The sequence below is a fragment of the Mobula birostris genome, chromosome 1 (genome assembly GCF_030028105.1).
Source record: "Mobula birostris isolate sMobBir1 chromosome 1, sMobBir1.hap1, whole genome shotgun sequence".
Classification (NCBI taxonomy): Eukaryota; Metazoa; Chordata; class Chondrichthyes; order Myliobatiformes; family Myliobatidae; genus Mobula; species Mobula birostris.
The window spans coordinates 192,115,575-192,138,222 of record NC_092370.1 but is presented as its reverse complement, the minus strand read 5'-3'; the positions used below and the strand labels follow the sequence as shown (position 1 = coordinate 192,138,222).

General features: G+C 40.4%; 1 long non-coding RNA gene across 1 annotated transcript in view; it reads left to right on the top strand.

Annotated features, from left to right (window-relative positions):
- The window catches only part of LOC140211020 (uncharacterized), a 30,233-nt gene extending 7,793 nt beyond the window's left edge, over positions 1 to 22,440 (top strand). The window contains exons 3-4 of the long non-coding RNA XR_011889375.1: positions 2,008 to 2,108; positions 22,347 to 22,440. This is a non-coding gene — a long non-coding RNA (uncharacterized lncRNA). The remainder of the gene's footprint in view (positions 1 to 2,007; positions 2,109 to 22,346) is intronic.
- Positions 22,441 to 22,648: the final 208 nt, after the last annotated feature.

Here is a 22,648-nt window from a genome sequence, read left to right as displayed (position 1 = left end):
CAATGATAGCTCCAGTGATGCCATGCACCATACTTTCTTTTGAGTTAATAACAACCTTTAAACCACAAGACCATAAGACATAGGAGAAGAATAAGGCTATTTGGTTCATTAGGTCTGCTCCACCATTCCATCATGTCTGATCTATTATCCCTCTCAATCCCATTCTCCTGCCTTCTCCACGTAACCTTTGACACCCTGACTAATCAAGAACCTGTCAACTTCCACTTTGAATATACTCAGTGGCTTGGCCTCCACAGCCAGCTGCGGAAATGAATTCCACAGATTCGCTACACTCCAGCTACAAAAACCACCTTGGTTTCTGTTCCAAGTGAATATCCCTCTACTCTGAAGCTGTTCCCTTTGGTCCTACACTCACCCACTACAGAAAGCATCCTCTCCACTAGACCTTTTCATATTCAATAGGATTCAATGATATCCCCTCTCATTCTTCTAAACTCCAGTGAGTACAGGCCCGGAGCCATCAAACACTCGTCATACTGTATATTCATCCTTTCATTTCCAGAATCATTCTTGTGATTCCATAGATTACATGGTTGGCATAACATTGTAGGCCAAAGGGCCTGTAATGTGCTGTAAATTTCTTAAAAAAAATTCTCTGTTTGAACCTTGTATGAACCCTCTCCAATTCCAGCATATCTTTTCTTTGATAAGGAGTCCAAAACTGCACATAATACTCCAAGTGTGGTCTGATCAATGTCTTCTAAGCCCTCAACATGACATATTCTGGCCCTTTCAAAATGAATGCTAACATTGGTTTGTCTTCCTAACACTGACTCAACCTGCAAATTAACCTTTAGGGAATCCTACACGAGAACTCCCAAGTCCCTTTGCACCTCAGATTTTTGAATTTTCTCCCCATTTAGAAAATAGTCTGTGCCTTTATTCCTTCTACCTAAGTGCATGGCCATAAACATCCCAACTCTATATTCTACTTGCCACTTCTTTGCCCACACTCCCAATCTGTCTAGGTCCTTCTGCAGTGTCCCTACACCCTCATCACTATCTGCTCTTACACCTATCTTTGCATTGTCCATAAACTTATTCATAAAGCCATCATTAATTCATCCAAATTATTAACATATAATGTGAAAAGACTCAATCCCAACACCAAACCCTGTGGAATGCCATTAGTCACCAGCAGCCAACTAGAAAAGGTCCCTTTATTTCCAGTCTTTGTTTTCTGCCAGTTAGCCAATCTTCTATCGAAGCTGGTATCTTTCCTGTAAAACTAATGATTCTTAACTCGTTAAGCAGCCTCATGTGCAGCACCTTGTCAAAGGCCTTCTTCAGATCCATTCAAACATTCACTGACTCTCCAGTGTCTATCTTGCCTGTTATTTCCTCAAAGAATTCCAACAGATTTATCAGGTTAGGTTTTCCCTTGAGGAAATCCTGCTGGCTTTGGCATGTTTTGTGACTCCAAGACCCTAAAACCTCATCCTTAAAAATGGAATCCAACTTCTTCCTAACCACTGAAGTCAGCCGTACTGGCTTATAGTTTCCTTTCTGCTCTCTCCCTCTATTCTTAAAGAGTGGAGTGACTGTTGTAATTTTCCAGTTCTTCAGAACCATTCCAAAATCTGCTGATTCTTGAAAAATCATTTCAAATGCCTCCACAATCTCTTCAGCTATTTTTTTTCAGAACCCTGGGTATAATCCACCTGGTTCAGGTGAATTTATCTACCTTCAGACCATTCAGTTTCCCAAACACTTTCTCCTTAATAATAACTACACTTGCTTCTATCCCCTGACATTCTCGAATTTCTGGCATACTGTCTTCTGTAGTGAATATTGGTGGAAAACACTTATTCAATTCATTTGCCATTTCTTTGTCTCCCATTACTATCTCTCCTGCATTATTTTCCAGTGGTCTAATATTCATTCTCGCTTCTCTTTTACTCCTTACATATCTGAAAAAACTTTTGGTGTCCTTGTCTATTATATTGGCTGGCTCTCTTTCACATATTATGTTTTTGCTCCTTATAGGTTTTTTTTTAGCAGAGAGGATTGTTCTCCAAGTCTGGGCTGTATAGCTCTCAGGGTTGAAAATTAAGTGCACAGGATGTGGTTGTAAAGCATAATGAAAGGTAATTGACCTTAAATATTAACTAGCCTGCTAATTATGCATAAACTGCTGTGCACTTCCATATTTTCAATTTTCATCTGTTATTCTGTAGCAACTGACATCAGCAATGCAAAATAAGGACTTGGCTAGATCTTCAAACATCTTTCTTTAAGGTCAATGTGAGATTCAATGCTAAATCTTGACAACAAAATCTATTTCCATGCCACTAAGTAGTGTCAGCATAGATTTATGGAAGGGAGGTTGTGTTTGGAAAATCTTTAGTGCTTTTGAGCTTGTGATTAGAAGGATAGGTAAGGAGGTGGATATAATGCACATAGAATTTCTGAACAAAAAGCATATCCTCCAGGGTGTAAACACGAGAGATTCTACAGATGCTGGAAATCCAGAGCAGCGCACATATAATGCTGGAAGAACTAAGCAGGTCAGGAAATAAATAAGCAGTTAATGTTTCAGGCTGAGACCTCTCATTCTCCAGGTTGTATCAGCCATAGCTTACTGGCTGGCCTCACCATTCATATTCCTCTGCCCATTCACGTCAACCTTTCAACCCAAGAGGAAACCAGACAGGCATAGTGGAAGCCAAGCAGCAAATAGGACTCATGTGGTATTTACTGAAGTCCTGATCCCACATTGACCTGGCTGCCTTTAGTAGCTTGCACTATCAAAGTAATTTGAACATTTAAAAAAAAATCTCTGATGGCATTACTTGGGTTGATGAATGTATGACGTAAAACTCCAAGCACTTTTCACACAGCCCCTCTTCCCAGCACATCATTACTTCTTCACCAGACTCATTGGCGTGCCAAGATCTAATCTCCAAACCATGTTCAGCTTCAGCCTTCAGTTAGGCAGCATGGAAGAATAAAAGTGTGCTGAGGCACTATAGAGTCGCTTGTTTGATGTGCACCATTCAAGAAGGTGCAACAAACCAAGGCTCTGGTATAATAGAATGAAACAGAGTGAAGTCTACTTAAAGACAGGAACAAGAAAGTAAGAATTAAGAGGCCATTTCAGATTATAGACTATAGCTATGGGATGTTACTGAGCTTCAACTAATATCTTGATTAATTTATAGATAAATTGAGAAAAAAACCTTACAGTGGAATGAAATTGAATAATGCAGCAAGTGGGATATAATACAGAAAATGGTGATGTATTTACTTTGATTAGAAAAGTAGGAAAAAAGTGCAATTTCTCCACTGAGAGACTGGAAAAAGTTGATTTGCACTAGGACCTGGCATGGTTATACATGAAGAATATGAAATTCATATCAAGGTTATACCTGTTAGTATGCTAGGTTGGGTGATATTCCAACCCTGATTTTTGAAAAAAGGTTGCTGCATTAAAACAAAGTTATATTGGAATTTATACTCTGTCTGCCAGAACAAGTGGGATCTACCACTGGCCACCCATTTCCACTCTCCATTTCCATTTTGATATGTTCATTCATGGCTTCCTCTACTGTCATGATGAGGCCACACATAGGCTGGAGGAACAACAGCTTATATTCCGTTTGGGTAGTCTCCAACCTGATGGCATGAATATCGATTTCTCAAACTTCCGGTGATTACCCCCACCACCGCTCCCCCCTTCTCTATTTCCCATCCCCTTTTCCCCTCTCTCACCTCATCTCATCAATCATCTTTCCAGCTCTTTACTTCATCCCTCTCCCTCCCGGTTTCACCTATCACCTGGTGGTTCTCACTCCCCTTCCCCCACCTTTTAAATCTACCCCTCAGCTTTCTTTTTCCCCTGTCCTGCAGAAGGGTTTCAGATGAAACGTCAACTGTAGTTTTACCATAGAAGTTGCCTGGTCTGCTGAATTCCTCCTGCATTTTGTGTATGTTGCTCAGATTTCCAGCATCTGAAGATTTCCTTTTGTTTGTGGGGTTTTTTTAATGAAAATGTGTTTTTTGTTTCCCTACCTTTGGTTCTATACGCTTACCTTAAGGAGAATCAAAATAAGGGTTTATTAGAATGATTGTTGGCATATGGAGTGAAGCCAGGAGTAGAAAATAGTGGCAGAATTATATAATGAGCCAAAACTGATAAAACAAATTCTATATTGCCCAGAAGTAAGAAAAATATGATATGACCCCATTGAAACATAGATATTTGTTGATATGGTAAAAGCCAGGAGCAGAGTGCTCTTGTTGACACAATCTAGTACCAGCAGTCACAATCACAATCAAGAGTCTGTTCTTTAGGATCTAAATGAGGAGAAAGAACTGTTTTCTTTCAAAAGTTTGTGAGTCTTTGAACACTGTAGCCTAGTTGCGAATGCCTAATTTGCTAAATAGGTTCAAGACAGGAGTAGATAGAACCTTGGATACCAAGCGAATTAAAATATTTGACCTTTGTGTAGAAAGCTAACTTTGAGGTAGAAAATCAGCCTTGATCTTACTGAATAGCACTTGTACTTGAAAAGCCTCACTGTGCTCCACATTTCATGCTCTTATCGTCTCACACAAGATCAAGAAGCAGGTTTTAGAATAAAATCCTTTCATCAATTGGACAGTGCAAACCAAATGGGCCAAGCAGCATTCAAATCTGAATGGAAGAATTCTGGCAATAATAGGAGTTTATTAATCTGGTCAATAGCAAACTAAACAGAAAGCTCATATAAGGAAAATGTAAATTGCTTTACCTAGGTCTGTTGCTTGTTGTGGCAATGATGTGTGTTTGTTTAACTGCACAATCAGCGATAGTCTATGTCAGAGCAATGAGCTGTGAGTAGCTGTGTGTTATCTTTTACAGCACTCAAAACCAATCTTACAAAGGAAGCAATTATCCATGTTTATTCAATGTAAGATGTGTCAAAAGCTAATGGCCTTTCTGATTAAGAAGGATAATGATTGTCTTGGATGCATGTTTTAGTTGACTTCCATCACTGGCTTATCTTGACTGTATCTATTTCTGCAAACTTGACTGGATAATCAATAAGTAAGGTCAATGTTCCATCATGTCAGTCAGATACATGTTCTCCCATACCGAAGCAGCAAAACAGAAGCCTCCAGAGGTATTGACATTATAATGAAACTGTTACCGTCCAGCACACTGTCTGTCCTTTCATTGTGTTAATGATACATAAAGATGAATATACTGTACTTCCACCCCTTCTTTTCACCTTCTTTCCAGTCTGAAGGAGGGTCGTGACCAAAAATGTCGACTGTTTATCCCTTCCATAGATGCTACTTGACTTGCTGCATTCCTCCAGCATTTTGTGTGCATTACTCTGAATTTCCAGCATCTGCAGAATCTCTTAAGTTTATATATTTACCTCTATTTTCTTGAACCCAACTACAAAAACGTAGACAGCAAACCTTGTCCTTTAAAATAAGAATTAAATGATTTTAATAACTTTCTCATTATAGAAAGTTGATTTAAATTAGGAATTCCGCTGCACAAACATAAATATACATGAATTGAAGCTTTGCAAGGCATTGGTTGGACCACACTGCAGTATCGTGAGCAGTTTTGGGCACCTAATCTAAGGAAGGATGTGCTGACATTGGGAAGGGTGAAGAAATGATTCACAAAAATAATCCAGGGGATGAAAGAACACTTGATGGCTCTGGGCCTGTACTTGCTGGAGTTTAGAAGAATAGGAATGGGGGATCTCATTAAAACCTATCTAATATTGAAAGGTTTAGATACAGTGGACGTGGAGAAGATGTTTCCAATAGCAGGGGAGTCTAGGACCAGAGGGCACTGCCTCAGAATAAAAAGATGTCCCTGAAGAACAGAGTTGTGCAGAAATTCTTTATCCAGAGGATGGCGAATCTGTGAAATTCATTGCTACAGATGTGGGGGTCATGTTATTGGGTATATCTAAAGTGGAATTTGATAGATTCTGGATTAGTAAAGGTGTTAAAGGTTATTAGATTAGATTAGATTAGATTAGATTAGATTCAATTTTATTGCCATTGTGCCGAGTACAGGTACAAAGCCAATGAAATGCAGTTAGCATCTGACCAGAAATGCAAAGAATAGTGTTACTTACAGAATAACTGAAAATAAAAAGTGCTACAGCACACAAATATAAAAGTACTGAGACAGTACAATATGTGTGCAATACTGCTTAGCACTGTGATGTGAGGTTCAGCAGGGTCACAGCCTCAGGGAGGAAGCTTTTCCTCCTGTAATGCCTACCGGATGGGAGGAGAGTAAAAAGTCCATGGTTAGGGTGAGATGCATCCTTGATAATGCTTTTCACCCTGCCCAGGCAGTGTTTATGGTAAACGTTCTCAATGGTGGGCAATTGGTGGCCTCATGTATGATACATTGTCAAAGACCCTCTGAAAATCTAAGTGCACAACATCACCCTTTGTCTAATCTGTTTGTTATTTTCTCAAATAATTTCAACAGATCTGTCAGGTAGATTTCCCCTTAAGGAAACCATGCTGACTTTGGCCTATTTTATTATGTACTTCCAGTATACTGAAACCTCATCTTTAATAATGGACTCTAATACCTTGCCAGCCACTGACGTCAGGCTAACTGGCCTATCTTTCCTATGTTTTGTCTCCCTCTCTTTTCAAAGTGTGAAGTGACATTTTCAAATATCCAGTCCTCCTGAACCATTCCAGAATTAAGTGATTCTTTAAAGATCATGACTAATACCTCCATAATCTCTTCAACTATCTCTTTCGGAACCCCAGGGTACAGACCAGGTGAATGATCTACCTTTAGATCATATTTACTGTGATTCACATTTTCTTTTTCTGTTACTATGTATTGCACTGTACTGCTGCCACAAAGTTAACAAATTTCACGACGTATGCCGATATTAACCCTGATTCTGAACAATAAAAATATAAACAAATAAACCACAGAGTCCACGAAGGTGAATCCAGAGTAGCGGTTCAGCGCTGACTCCTGTCTCTCTCGCGTAGAAGCTTGAAGTTACAATATGGATACAGTCTGACTTTTTATGTCTCATTAAGCTTTTTAATCTATTTATTCAAGGGACTCAGGGCTCCTTCACAGCGGATATGCAATGGCAAGCATTTAAAGATTGCATGGATGAACTACAACAATTGCTCATCCCAGTTTGGCAAAAGAATAAATCAAGGAAGGTAGTGCACCCGTGGCTGACAAGAGAAATTAGGGATAGTATCAATTCCAAAGAAGAAGCATACAAATTAGCCAGAAAAAGTGGCTCACCTGAGGACTGGGAGAAATTCAGAGTTCAGCAGAGGAGGACAAAGGGCTTAATTAGGAAGGGGAAAAAAGATTATGAGAGAAAACTGGCAGGGAACATAAAAACTGACTGTAAAAGCTTTTATAGATATGTAAAAAGGAAAAGACTGGTAAAGACAAATGTAGGTCCCCTACAGATAGAAACAGGTGAATTGATTATGGGGAGCAAGGACATGGCAGACCAATTGAATAATTACTTTGGTTCTGTCTTCACTAAGGAGGACATAAATAATCTTCCAGAAATAGTAGGGGACAGAGGGTCCAGTGAGATGGAGGAACTGAGCGAAATACATGTTAGTAGGGAAGTGGTGTTAGGTAAATTGAAGGGATTGAAGGCAGATAAATCCCCAGGGCCAGATGGTCTGCATCCTAGAGTGCTTAAGGAAGTAGCCCAAGAAATAGTGGATGCATTAGTGATAATTTTTCAAAACTCCTTAGATTCTGGACTAGTTCCTGAGGATTGGAGGGTGGCTAATGTAACCCCACTTTTTAAAAAAGGAGGGAGAGAGAAACCAGGGAATTATAGACCGGTTAGCCTAACGTTGGTGGTGGGGAAACTGCTGGAGTCAGTTATCAAAGATGTGATAACAGCACATTTGGAAAGCGGTGAAATCATCGGACAAAGTCAGCATGGATTTGTGAAAGGAAAATCATGTCTGACGAATCTCATAGAATTTTTTGAGGATGTAACTAGTAGAGTGGATGGGGAGAACCAGTGGATGTGGTGTATTTGGATTTTCAAAAGGCTTTTGACAAGGTCCCACACAGGAGATTAGTGTGCAAACTTAAAGCACACGGTATTGGGGGTAAGGTATTGATGTGGATAGAGAATTGGTTAGCAGACAGGAAGCAAAGAGTGGGAATAAACGGGACGTTTTCAGAATGGCAGGCAGTGACTAGTGGGGTACCGCAAGGCTCAGTGCTGGGACCCCAGTTGTTTACAATATATATTAATGACTTGGATGAGGGAACTAAATGCAGCATCTCCAAGTTTGCGGATGACACGAAGCTGGGTGGCAGTGTTAGCTGTGAGGAGGATGCTAAGAGGATGCAGAGTGACTTGGATAGGTTGGGTGAGTGGGCAAATTCATGGCAGATGCAATTTAACGTGGATAAATGTGAAGTTATCCACTTTGGTGTCAAAAACAGGAAAACAGATTATTATCTGAATCGTGGCCAATTAGGAAAAGGGGAGGTGCAGCGAGACCTGGGTGTCATTATACACCAGTCATTGAAAGTGGGCATGCAGGTACAGCAGGCGGTGAAAAAGGCGAATGGTATGCTGGCATTTATAGCAAGAGGATTCGAGTACAGGAGCAGGGAGGTACTACTGCAGTTGTACAAGGCCTTGGTGAGACCACACCTGGAGTATTGTGTGCAGTTTTGGTCCCCTAATCTGAGGAAAGACATCCTTGCCATAGAGGGAGTACAAAGAAGGTTCACCAGATTGATTCCTGGGATGGCAGGACTTTCATATGAAGAAAGGCTGGATGAACTGGGCTTGTACTCGTTGGAATTTAGAAGATTGAGGGGGGATCTGATTGAAACGTATAAAATCCTAAAGGGATTGGACAGGCTAGATGCAGGAAGATTGTTCCCGATGTTGGGGAAGTCCAGAACGAGGGGTCACAGTTTGAGGATAAAGGGGAAGCCTTTTAGGACCGAGATTAGGAAAAACTTCTTCACACAGAGAGTGGTGGATCTGTGGAATTCTCTGCCACAGGAAACAGTTGAGGCCAGTTCATTGGCTATATTTAAGAGGGAGTTAGATATGGCCCTTGTGGCTACGGGGATCAAGGGGTATGGAGGGAAGGCTGGGGCAGGGTTCTGAGTTGGATGATCAGCCATAATCATAATAAATGGCGGTGCAGGCTTGAAGGGCCGAATGGCCTACTCCTGCACCTATTTTCTATGTTTCTATGTTTCTCTTTGCATTATAGAACAGTAAATCCAGTGGGAAGCCATTGGATTGTGTTTAATCTGGCTCTTCTCAAGAACAATAAGGGCAACGAGACAATGATGTTTCTTCTCAGACTCAACAGCACAATAGTGCCCATACAAAGCCCAGGATAAAGGGTGGGCTAATGACCTTATCTGAAAATGTGCTCATGGCTGTTGCTAGGTAAGAAGGAGGTGAGGGTCCAATATATATTACTGCTGACACAGCTACAGAAATCAAGAGAGTAGATTGTCATATTTTATTAAAATGCTAATCATTTTAGGGACAAACAGAGTGGATAGCCAGAGATTTTTTCTCAGGGCAGAAATGGCTAATACAAGGGGCATAATTTTGGAGATGGGAGGAAAGTATCAAAGGGAATATGAGGGCAGGTCTTTTACAGAGTAGTAGTTGTGCGGAATATGCTGCCGGGGTGGTGGGAGAGGCGGATACATTAGGGACATTTAATAGTTGCTTAGGTAGGCACATATGTGATAGAAAAATGGAGGGCAATGTGGGAGGGAAGGGTTAGGCTGATTTTAGAGTAGATTAAAAGGTCAGCACAACATTGTGGGCTGAAGGGCCTGTATGTGCTGTAGTGTTTTAAACCTTTCAGTTTCCCAAGCACTTTCCCCTCAGGTGCAGTTGAATTTCGGATATGCAACTGCTGTCTTCCATAGTGATGACTAATGCAAAATAGTTAGGCACAATACCTGTTGTTTCTTTATTCCCTATTACTATCATTCCAGCAATCCAAAGTCCACTTTTGACTCTCCTTTATTCTTAATATATCAGAAAATCTTTTTGGCATCCTCTTTTATACTATTGGCTGCTTACCATCATATTTCATCTTTGCTCTCCTTATTGCTTTTTTCAGTTGCGGCTGTTGGTTTTTTTCTAAAGCTTCCCATCCTTTAGCTTGGGTTTCTCACCGGGGTTCCGTGAGAGGTCGTGATTTAAAAAAAACTTCGTTTTTTGATCTTTACTCAACAGGTGATTCCAGTACTCGCAGTGGTGGGCAGTGACCGAGCAGCCCCATTAGCAGTCTCGTTAGAAGTCTCTCAGCCAAGTATGGCAGTGCACAGTAGGACCGTGTTTATTTGGTTGCGTCCAGTCTCAGTCTTTGATGCAAGGTAGGGGAGGCTGTTGATATTTGATGAGTGCCGTATTGCACGGAGGAGAGGACAGTAGGCTGATAATTAGTGAGCGCTGTTTTGCACGGAGGAGAGGACAGTAGGCTGATAATTAGTGAGTGTTGGGTTGCACGGAGGAGAGGACAGTAGGCTGATAATTAGTGAGTGTTGGGTTGCACGGAGGAGAGGACAGTAGGCTGATAATTAGTGAGTGTTGGGTTGCACGGAGGAGAGGACAGTAGGCTGATAATTAGTGAGCGCTGTATTGCACGGAGGAGAGGACAGTAGGCTGATAATTAGTGAGTGTTGGGTTGCACGGAGGAGAGGACGGTAGGCTGATAATTAGTGAGTGTTGGGTTGCACGGAGGAGAGGACGGTAGGCTGATGAGGAGTGTGAAATGTGTTTTCCAAGCACTGAATGGACTCACCCAACTTGGGCTGTGATGTCAGCCTCCCCATCCCGAATTATCCTCAATTTCCCCTTACATGCCATTGTCTGACTTATGGCAGTGAACAAAATCTACCGGTGTAGTAGAAAATTGGAGGAAAATTTTCATTCAAAAGACGGTCCAGTGTGGTGATTTTTGAAGAGGAGGAGTAAGATGGAATAGGTAGATTCTAGGCCTAGGCCTATGGACAATTCTGATATGATTAACGATGAAGAATTACAATCTTCTGAGTAATTTCACTGCACTAGTGCAAAAATGGACATAAAAAAGTCCATCTATTTTCTACAATACTATAAAAGTTTATTTACACAACAAATACACAAAGTGCCAACATTAAGTATTTACAAGGCAGTGAGTAAATTAAAATATGATTACTATTGTCTATAAAACTGTCAATTTCCTGGGGAGCCCACTGCTTTCAGAAACCCCCCACTGTACCCATTGTAACCGCCTGCTCCCTCTCCAAGGACAGCCGGGCATGGACGTATCCTCAGAAGAGTGACAGCCAGTCGGCCCTGGCAGAGCCCTCAACACTCCGCCGCCAGACCCGTGAATGGCCATCTTGGCCAGGCTCAGGAGCAATCAAACGAGTAAATCCTCCTCGCGACCACCCCTTTCCGTACTGGGTGCCCCTGTATAAGGAGCGTGGGGCTGAATTGCAACCAGAACCCGAGCAGCAGCCCCTTCAGATACTCAAACAAGGGGCTGCAACCTCTCACACTCCATATCAGTGGGGTACACTGACCTCTCCCGGTGACAGAGTAGACAGGTGGACGTCGTGTCAGTGAACCTGCTTAAAGACCTATTGCACGGCTCTGCCCAACGCAGTGCCTTCCACGCCACGTTCCCAATGTAGAGGGGAAAGACCCCTTAATAAAGAGATTTCCACTGGGGCCTTCTCCACTGCCAGATGGTAAAACAGACCACCAACGTCATTCTGGTTGGCAGACGAACGCAAGGAAGTGAAGGGTGTGTAAGAGCAGCCGGTACAAGAAATGTTTGGAGCGTCATGGAAGAGCACTATGTTGGCATCTCTGCAAGACAGCTCACGTTGTGCGGGAGCTCTCCTTCATGGTATCCCAAGGCCTGGATCCGACAAGCACTTCTGGTCCATCAGGTGGTGATGAAGCCTGAACCTCTCCTCTTCCTTGAGCCCCCTCGACGCCTACCATGATAGAATGGGGACCAGTCCTCCTTGCAGCTGGAGCACTGTACCCCACCACGTGGGAACACCCTGTCTGGATGAGGCTAGACTCCATACCCTCAACAGGTCTCGGTAAAGCCGAGGCAGTGCCCTCAAAACAGTGCAGCTGATGCTGTCTGCTGGAAGCTGCATGCCCTCCTGCAAGCAGTATCCCCAGCGGTGAAAGTGTGTCTTCAGCACATGCCATCTCGGAGGGTGATTGCTATACAGGTATCTCTGTAGGGTTCTGAGGCAGAGAGCTGTCAGCTGAGTACACAAACACACACACACACACACACACACACACACACACACACACAAAACAATGACTGATTCCCCTCCATGATCAGAAGACACACACACAACAATGACTGACTCCCCTCCATGATCAGAAGACTCAGGACTGCAGCAGAGTCCCAATGCCTTCTGTTGCCCCAGAAGAAGCCTACCAGCCTCCTCTGGGTCCTTGAGACACAGTGGACAGGACTAAAGTAATCAGCCCGTACCATATCTTTTCAATGGAACATACTTATCAATGGGTTTTGCATGGACTGGTGATCCAGGTTGGCCTATTCCATTGTGCCTAGTCTGTGGCAAACAAATTACAAATGCAACAATGGCTCCAGCAAAATTGGAAAGACACTTAACTACAAATCACAGCCATATGACATGCAAAAGTGATGATTATTTTAAGCAACCAGTGTAATCTCAAAACAAACAGATTAAAGCTTTTGGAAATAAAGTCACAGTCAGTAAAAGGTTCAGGAAGCAAGTTATTCAGTAGCTTTGGGTCCACTTCACTCCAGAATGTTTTACCTCCCTCTGCAACCGAATCCTTGACTTTCTCATCAGGAAACTACAGTCAATGCAGTTCAGAAATAACATCTCCTCTTCACTGACAATGAACACCAGCGCACTGCAAGAATGTGTGCTTAGTTCTCTACACTCATGACTGTGTGACTAGCCACAGCTCAAACAGCATCCGATGACACAGCTATTGTTGGCATAAACTCAGATAGTGACGAGAAGGTGCACAGGAGTGAGATAGATTGGATGGTTGAGCGGAGTCGCAGCAACGACCTTGCACTCAAAGCCAGTAAGACCACAGAATTGATTATGGACTTCATGAAGAGGAAGCTGAAGAACCACGCACCAGTCCTTACTGAGGGATCAGCAGTGGAAAGGGTGAGCAGCTTTAAGTTCCTGAGTGTCAACATCTCTGCAGATTTATCCTGGGCCCAGCATATTGACGCAATTACAAATAAGTCACAAAAGCAGCTATCTTTCATTCAGAGTTCAAAAAGACTGGGCATTAAAGACCTTTGTAAATTTCAACAGTTGTACCACAGAGAGCATGTTAATTGAGCATGTCATGTCTGGTATAGAGGAACTGATATAGTGATATATTAGACCAGCAGAAAAAAATCTATTCAGTTTCTAGGTGCAAGTCCTTCTTCACAATACCATTTCAAACAAAGATCCCCAAACCATGTTGTTATATCTTACCTCAGAGTCTTGATTTTCTGCACATTTCCCTCCCCCATTCCTTGCACATAAGAATACAGACAGAACAAAAACTATTCTGTTTTATAACATATCCCCCCTTTCCAATTTACCATGCAGTCCACAGGGTGGAGTGATGCCTCCCTATCAGTAGCTGTAGTACAATTCATGGCATAAAGCACAGTATGTGCAAAAAACCAACAGTTAGTTATGTTGCAATTTGCCTATCGCCACAGTAGGTCAACGGCAGATGCAATCTCAATGGCTCTCCACACAGTTTTAGACCACCTGGACAAGACAAACACCTATATCAGGATGCTGTTTATCAACTATAGCTCAGTATTTAATGTCATCATTCCCACAATCCTGATTGAAAAGTTGCAGAACCTGGGTTTCTGTCCCTCCCTCTGCAATTGGATCCCCGACTTCCTAACCGGAAGACCACAATCTCTGCGGATTGGTGATAACATATCCTCCTCACTGACGATCAATCCAGGCACATCTCAGGGGTGCGTGCATAGCCCACTACTCTACTCTCTGTATACACATGACTGTGTAGCTAGGCATAGCTCAAGTACCATCTACAAATTTACTGATGATACGACCATTGTTGGTAGAATCTCAGGTGGTGACGAGAGGGCGTAAAGGAGTGAGATATGCCAACTAGTGGAATGGTGTCACAGCAACAACCTGGCACTTAACATCAGTAAGATGAAAGAGCTGATTGTGGACTTCAGGAAGGGTAAGACGAAGGAACACAAACCAATCCCCATAGAGGGATCAGAAGTGGAAAGAGCAGCTTCAAGTTCCTGGGTGTCAAGATCTCTGAGGATCTAACCTGGTCCCAACATATCAACCTAGTTATAAAGAAGACAAGACAGCGACTATACTTTATTAGGCGTTTGAAGAGATTTGGCATGTCAACAAATACACTCAAAAACTTCTATAGTTGTACAGTGGAGAGCATTCTGACAGGCTGCATCACTGTCTGGTATGGAGGGGCTACTGCACAGGACCGAAAGAAGCTGCAGGAAGTTGTATATCTAATCAGCTCCATCTTGGGCACTAGCCTACAAAGTATCCAGGACATCTTTAGGGAACGGTGTCTCCGAAAGGCAGCATCCATTATTAAGGACGTTCAGCACCCAGGGCATGCCCTTTCTCACTGTTCCCCTCTGCCATTCAATTCCTAAACGTCGACTGTACCTCTGCCTAGAGGTGCTGTCTGGCCTGCTGCGTTCACCAACAACTTTTATGTGTGTTGCATCATTTCAGATCTCCCCCTCCCCCTCCCACTTTCAAGTCTCTTACCAGCCCTTCCTTCAGTTAGTCCTGACGAAGGGTCTCAGCCCGAAACGTCGACTGTACCTCTTCCTAGAGATGCTGCCTGGCCTGCTGCATTCACCAGCAATTTTTATGTGTGTTGCTTGAAATTCCAGCATCTGCACATTTTCCTCGTGTTTGTGATTCCTAAATGGACTGGATTCCTAAATAATGTCGACTGTACCTCTTCCTATAGATGTTGCCTGGCCTATTGCGTTCACCAGAATTTTTTGTGTGTGTTGCTTGAATTTCCAGCATCTGCAGATTTCCTCATGTTTGCCTAAATGGACATTGAAGCATTGGACACTACCTCACTTTTTTAATACACAATTTTTCTGTTTTTGCACATTTTTAAAAATCTATTCAATATGCATAATTGATTTACTTGTTCATTTATTATGTTTTATTTAATTTATTATTTTTTTCTTTCTCTCTTCTAAATTATGTATTGCATTGAACCGCTGCTGCTAAGTTAACAAATTTCACGTCACATGCCGATGATAATAAACCTGATTCTGATTCTGATTCTGTTCTATATTTTCCTTAATTACTTTTAAATTTCCTTTACAAATTCATCAATCTGCTTAAAATACTGAAGACAACAGGGAACAAGGACAACAAAATTAATCAATACATAACTATTTATGCAATGCATACATTGTAACTTAAATATTTTATTTTAACTATTTGATTTGACTTATTTTTGGATTTAGTCTCAGTTTCCTAAGGTTAACTAATTTTACCGAGAATGCAGACTGGAGTGACAAGGGTCATGACTTTAAAAGACTACTACTAATATGTCGACTCAGGCCTAGGGCATTAAAAGAAGCCAATGTTTAACCATTTGACCATGTCTATAGGTTACATGGTCAGCACAACATTGTGGGCTGAAAGGCCTGTAACGTGCTGTAAATTTCTATGTATAATGAATTCCAGATAATGGTTTGCAAGCTTTGTTTGTTTGGCTTTTAGACAGTTGGCAATTTTAATGTCTGCATTACAAAACTAGCACGTCGCATGTGCACTACAATTTGTTTTTTAATTCAATTAGGCAATGCTGATAGTGTTCTTGCTTAACATGCTGGCTTGCTTTATCCATCTGAGTTCAGCAGATGATTAGCTGCACAATCAACAAGCAGTTTCCTGGGGATCTGGAGGAACCTCTCCCTCACAAAATCAACTCCAGCAGAGTTGCATCAGTGTACTGAGATCTGGCACCCTTTCTTATGTGCAGGCCTCGGTGATGCAGCTATATGGAGTGCCAGTTGTTTACTTCTCTACACCGATTGGCATTATAATTAGCAGTGAGTACTTCCTTGTAACAACCATGGACTCGGCTGCATGGTGTACATGGCCTCTGCAAGCTGGTTACAAAGCAGATTCGGCAATTGTGCTTGTGAATATGCACCTATCAGCTAATTACTATTTCATCATGATGGTATGTAACCTCCTTCTTTTTGTTGTTGCACTTGTCAAGACTTGAGCAAAGCACAGCAACGATACGCTACCTGCTTGCATTCAGCCTTGCCTGAGAAAAGGGATTATCGAGTTGGCTGATGCTGAAGACTAGCGGTATTTGTTTTATATTGAGATATTCCTTTCAGCCATGGTGTTAACAACTAGTTTTCTGCTTGAGAGTTTAGCCAATGGCCTTGTTTTGCCGAGCATTTATTGTTTTCTTTTCCCTTAAAATCCTTTTTGCATTGGTCTGTGAACTATCGACCTGCTTCAGTGTCTCTCTCGTTCTCCTCACTTGGACCATATCTAAACATAGCTGATATTTGTAGGTGGGTTTAAACCTTCAAAATTGCACCTTCCAACTTTTTACATCTTACAGTAAATTCTTTACAAGCCAAATTTACAATCTATTATTTTTAATGTAAGTTGACACTGGCCAGTTTCCTCTCCACTCAGTGGCCATATCTTGTGGCAAAATGTTTCCAACAATTGCAATAATAGGCCAATACACTAGCTAGGTCTATGGCAAGTAGAAACCACAGTCATTTCACAGCATAATTCAGGCAAGAATAGCTATATGGGCAAAATGAATGGATGCAATAGACATGGGAAGGGAACTGAGTGACTATTAATATAAACCTTTGGAAGGGATAATTGTTTTTTCAACATAACAATAAGAACATAATTTCTCTTTCTAACTTTAAATTGTAAATATTAAAAACATCTAATATTAGCTTAAATGATCTGCATTAATGCAAACAATATTGTTGGGATATCTTAAATCAAAACTATACTATGTTTTTCTTTTATTGGATTAAGACTGATTCTCAGTCCTGAACCAAGACAACACCTCACACTTTAAATATTATATGGTTTATTTTTATGTTTCAATTTGAAATCTTAAGAATTTTGTCTTTGGATCCATAGTGTCTGTACAGTTAGCTCTGATATTAACACAAATGAAAATTTGGTAGAAAGTAAATATTATTCTACTATTTCGTATGCCAATACAAATTTCTGGTACTGCTGACTACAAGTTTTAGGTCATCAAATCAAAGCTTGTCTGTTCTCTCAGATTCAAGTAAAATATCCCACAACGTCACACACAATGTTGGAGGAACTCAGCAGAACAGGCAGCATCTATGGAGATGAATGAACAGTTGGCATTTCAGGCCAAGACACCTCATTAGGACAAGACCTTTCATCAAAGATCTCACAAACCTATTGCAAAGTTCAAAGAAAATGTTATCGAAGTATGTATGTCACCATACACTACCCTGAGATTTATTTTCTTGCAAACATATCTGAAATACAAGCAAGGGGATTTCCATCTGATTTTGACTGATATTTATCCCCCAACCGGCACTGTTTCATTTTTATTGTTTGAGCTTAAGCAATGCAGTTTCTGTGTTTCTGACTTTGCAACACACAGTTCAATTCAAAAAAATACTTCACAGGCTACAACGAGCACAGAGGTGTCCTGAGTTCGTGAGCAACAGCGTGCAAGTTCTTTCTTTTCACTTTTTATGTGGTCTGCAGCAGCCACTGAACAATGCACACATTTTCATGATTCTAAATGTTACTGGTGAAAAATTTATTAAGTTGTATCTTTCCTCTGAAGTGAAGGAGAAATATGTATTTTCTGGATCGTATTATCCTGAAAAGGGAAGCAATCTATGAAACCTAATTATTTATTGGAAATAACTGTGGCGTATGAAGTATTTCATAGCTTTTGGAAATGAAACTATAATGGATTTTTGGGCTGTAGCATAAATTCCATTTACCTTATGTTTTACTGATGTGTATCACAACTTCCACTCCAGCAAATCGAGATGGATTTTATAATGTGATTTCCTTTGTAAAAATCTGTGGGGAAATTCACTGTTTTATTCTAAAAAAAACAAATATGTATAAAATGCAGTATCAATAATACACTTAATTATTTTCATCATATGCAAAGAAAAGAGTGCAACCAACAAAGTTCGAACTGTAATTTAATAAACAAAATTGTTTAAATGTTGTTGGTCATGGAGAATCGGTAACACTTGAAGCAGTAAAATAAAGTGGATGACTCACAGTGGACCTAAAAGACAGAATCAGAATTAATATCATGGACACCATGAAATCTGTTGGTTTGTAGCTTCAGTACAATGCAATACATACAAAACAACATAAATTACAATAAGACATATAAACAGTATATTAAAAAAATTAATGTAATAAGTATTTAAATAAACAAGCAAAAATAGTGAGGTAGTGTTCAAGGATTGGTTCACTGCTGTTCAGAAATCTGATGGCGAGGGGAAGAAAGTGTTCCTAACTTTCCAAACTTCGTACATCCAACTACTATTTGGGCGTAACTGGGTGGAACAAGGAACAATTTCAGACACAAACTTTCTGTGCTTGACTTGATAGTTATTTTTCAGATATTGGAGCAGTCACCTGATAGAAGCATAAGATACTATCACCAGGTTTAACTTATCCAGAGGCTGGAGGAGCTGTAGGTGTTCTATCATCAGAGAACATAGAACATAAAAAATGGAAAAATACAGCACAGATACAGGCATAATGTTGTGCTGAGCTAATTAAAATAGTAATCAAATGGCCAACTAAACTAAATTCCTCTTTCTTTTACAATCTTTTTTATTGAGTTTCAAATTGATAAACATAATGATAATGATACAAAGAGATCGGGATTACATTAATAACGATTAATGTATACAGACATAGATTCCGAGTAACATACTTAATTAAACCTCCCAATCTCTTAATAACTGAAGATGAAAAAGGTTTAAAAAAGTTTTTACCCCCTACACTAAAAAATAACAAAACAAAACAAAACAATACAAAAACTGGGCTGCCATATTTCATTGGTTAAGATCATTATTTGTCATTAACTCTGCTCCTCTATACATAAGCAAAAAGTTATTAAAAAGGATTCGGAAAAGGTCAACTTACATCATATAAAAATGTTGAATTCTCCAACTAATTAACACTTCTTTAGTGTGTGCTAAACACGCTTTTATACAATTTAAGGTGGTTCATAGGGCCCATATGTCTACGGATAAGTTAGCTCGTTTTTATGGTCATATAAATCCTGTCTGTGACGGATGTAATTCTGAGGTAGCTTCCTTGACACATACGTTCTGGTCTTGCCCTCTTTTGGAAAAATATTGGGAAGACATTTTTGATATTATTTCAGTAGTTTTGTGTATCGATTTACAACCTCATCCTATTCCTGAAATTTTTGGATTACCAGTGATAGACTTTAGTCATTTATCCCCTTCAGCTTGTCGTTTGATTGCATTTGTTACATTAATAGCCAGAAGATCCATTTTATTTAAATGGAAAGATTCTAATCCCCCTACTACATTTCAATAGTTTTCCCAAACTATAACATGTTTAAATTTGGAAAAAATTAGGAGTGGTACCACTGAACCTTCGGTTAAATTTGAAGAAACTTGGAGGCCATTTAAACTAAACTCTTCTGCCTTCTAAATGTCTGTATCCTTCCATTTTCCAGGTGCCTATCTAAATGTCTCTTAAAAGCCCTTCATGTATCTGCCTCTACAAGCACCTCAGGCAGCACATTCCAGGCACCCAACACTACCCGTGTAAAAAAAACTTGACCCTCACATCTCCTTTGAAATTACCCCCCCTCACCTTAAATGCATGTCCTCCAGTTTTAGACATTACAACCCTGGGGAAAATATACAGTCTGTCCAATCTATCTATGCCTCTCACAATCTTACAATTCTTTATCAAAACTCCCCTCAGCCTCCACTGCTTCAGAGAAACAACCTAAGTCTGTCCAACCTCTCATTATTGTACATGACCTCTAATCCAGGCAGCATCCTAGTAAATCCATACCCTCTCCAAAGCCTCGACATCTTTCTGATAATGAGGCTACCAGAAGTGTATGCAAAACTCCAGATGCAATTAACTCGAGTTTTATAAAACTGCAACGTAACTTCCCGATTTTTGAACAGTGCCCTGACTAATGAAGGCAAGCATGTCATATGCCTTCTTAACCACCCTATCAACCTGTGCCAAGGCATAAAACCAAGTATGATGTGGAACGGGGAGAACAGGAGCCCTGCATTTTCTGCTGTTCCCCAAAACTGTCCAGGGACTACTTCCAGCAAGTTACTTGACCCAAGGTTAATTAATTGGCAAGAAACCCTCAACTGAATTATTGTGATGAGCACCAAGGTGTTGTAACTGGGACATGCTGCCTGCACAAATAACTCAGAAACCATTCCCTCTGTATACACATGGGGTTATTGAGAACTTTCGGTATTGTACATTGATTGGGTAAAGATCGGAACATGAGGCTGGCAGTTATGGTATTGAGATAACTTACAGTTATCAGTCACGCTTGCATCAGTCAGTTTGCAAACAGCTAGTCTAAATTTATCCCTAAGCTACAATGACAAGGATAAGGATAATAATAAAGGCTGATAAAGAATACTATGCATCAAAAGCAAATAGGGAGCATTAAAGGACCAGAATGGGAAAGAATGACAATTATATCTGCAGCTCCAGACAGGTGCTTCCTCAACAGCCATTGAAAAGTTACCTAGGAAAGATATTGCATTGTGCAAAATTGTTCCTGCCACCCATAAACCCCTGCCAAATAATCTAAATATTATTATTAAATGCAGTATTTAATATAAAATCTAAGAAATCAAGGCAGGTAAATTAGATCAAGAAACTTCTGTGTACTTTGCTGCTTTAAGCTTTAATAAATATTAGATCTAAAGTAGCTCCCTCAGACTTGTTTGGTCCTAATTTTATTTCATTTAAAATTGATACCAGTAGTTTCTCAGGGCTTTAAATTAGAATTAGAGTCAGGTTTATTATCGCTGACATTTGTCATGAAAGTTGTTCTGCAGCAGCAGTACAGTGCAAGACATAAAAATCACTGAAAATTACAATAAGAATATATAAAATATAAGTAGTGTAATAAAAGAGCAAATAGTCAGGTAGTGTTTATGTGTTCATACACCATTCAGAGATCTGATGGTGGGGAGTGGGGGTGTGGTGGGTGGAAGAAGCTTTTGCTGAAACATTGAATGAGCATCTTCAGGCTCCTGTACCTCCTTCTTGATGGTAGCTATGAGCTTTATCTAGACTAAATTTATTTAAAGTTTTACTGAAGTGTATCAATAATTGTTCTGATAGGCAACAGGAAGCAATCGTGATATACTTCAAATCAATTTTAAAATTTAGTTAAACATCTCTGCATGAAACTTCATTCTCCATTTGAAGAAATGCAGCATGTTGCATGTACCTCACAAATTCACTCCTGACTGAGGATGAAATTCCATACTTTGGATTTTTAGCTAAGTGTACTATCATAATGCAGGTAAATAATAGTCTGGAAATTTATAATACCAGGCAGGTGAATCGGTGTCTGCATTCCCTCCTTGGTCAACATTCCCAGCAGTGGGTCTGTGACTATGATGAACCAGTTCTTCCACAAACCTAATACCGCAAGGTTCATGTGAACAGATTTTTAAGATACAGAGAAAATACTTCAACAATGTCCCAACCTTCCTTGAGAAATATATATCCTGGGCTTCTGAGCAAAGGGAAGCATCCAGAAGGACACAGTGCTCCTTAAGCTTTATAGTCTTCAGCCACTTTCTGAATTCACAAAAATGGAGAGGAGATGAGGCATCCTCAACCATGTAGGACAGACTATGTAGGTAGATGCAGTATCTGGTGAAATGAGCAGCAGCTGTGACTCGAGGCTGTTACTGAAACACTCCTCTGCACTTTTCCTTATTCATGAAGGAAAATATGGTGTCTAGACTAAGGCTGACTGCTGGGAGGAGCAGAGGAGAGGGGTAGGATGCCGGGTTGTGTGGGAGGCTAATAGTTAGAGCCAGGATGAGGATCTCAAGAGGGAAAGTGGATTCAAATATTTGAAGTCTAATCTATGACTGTTCTGACTGTGGAAATTAGGATTTGAATAAGGCCCAATCAAAGATTCAAAGGTTCATTTATTACCGAAGTATATAATTCTGAAATCCTTCCTTTCCAGGTAGCCATGAAACCAAGAAAGAAAAGAAAGGCAGTATGATCGTCAACCCCCAAATCCCCCTTCCTGTATGTTGTGTTCTTTATATTCATATGTACCGTGGGTTACTAATAAAGAACCATCTTCTGGAAGAAATAGAACTTTTATTTAACAACAACCACAATGTTTTTACAATACCATTTTTCCTGATCTTTCTATCATTCCTGTGCATGCTCAGAACTCTCTCCAATCACGTTCTTACACATCATATCACCACATCTTCCTTTCCTCAAAAAGAAAAACAATTAGCAATATTGACTAGAGAA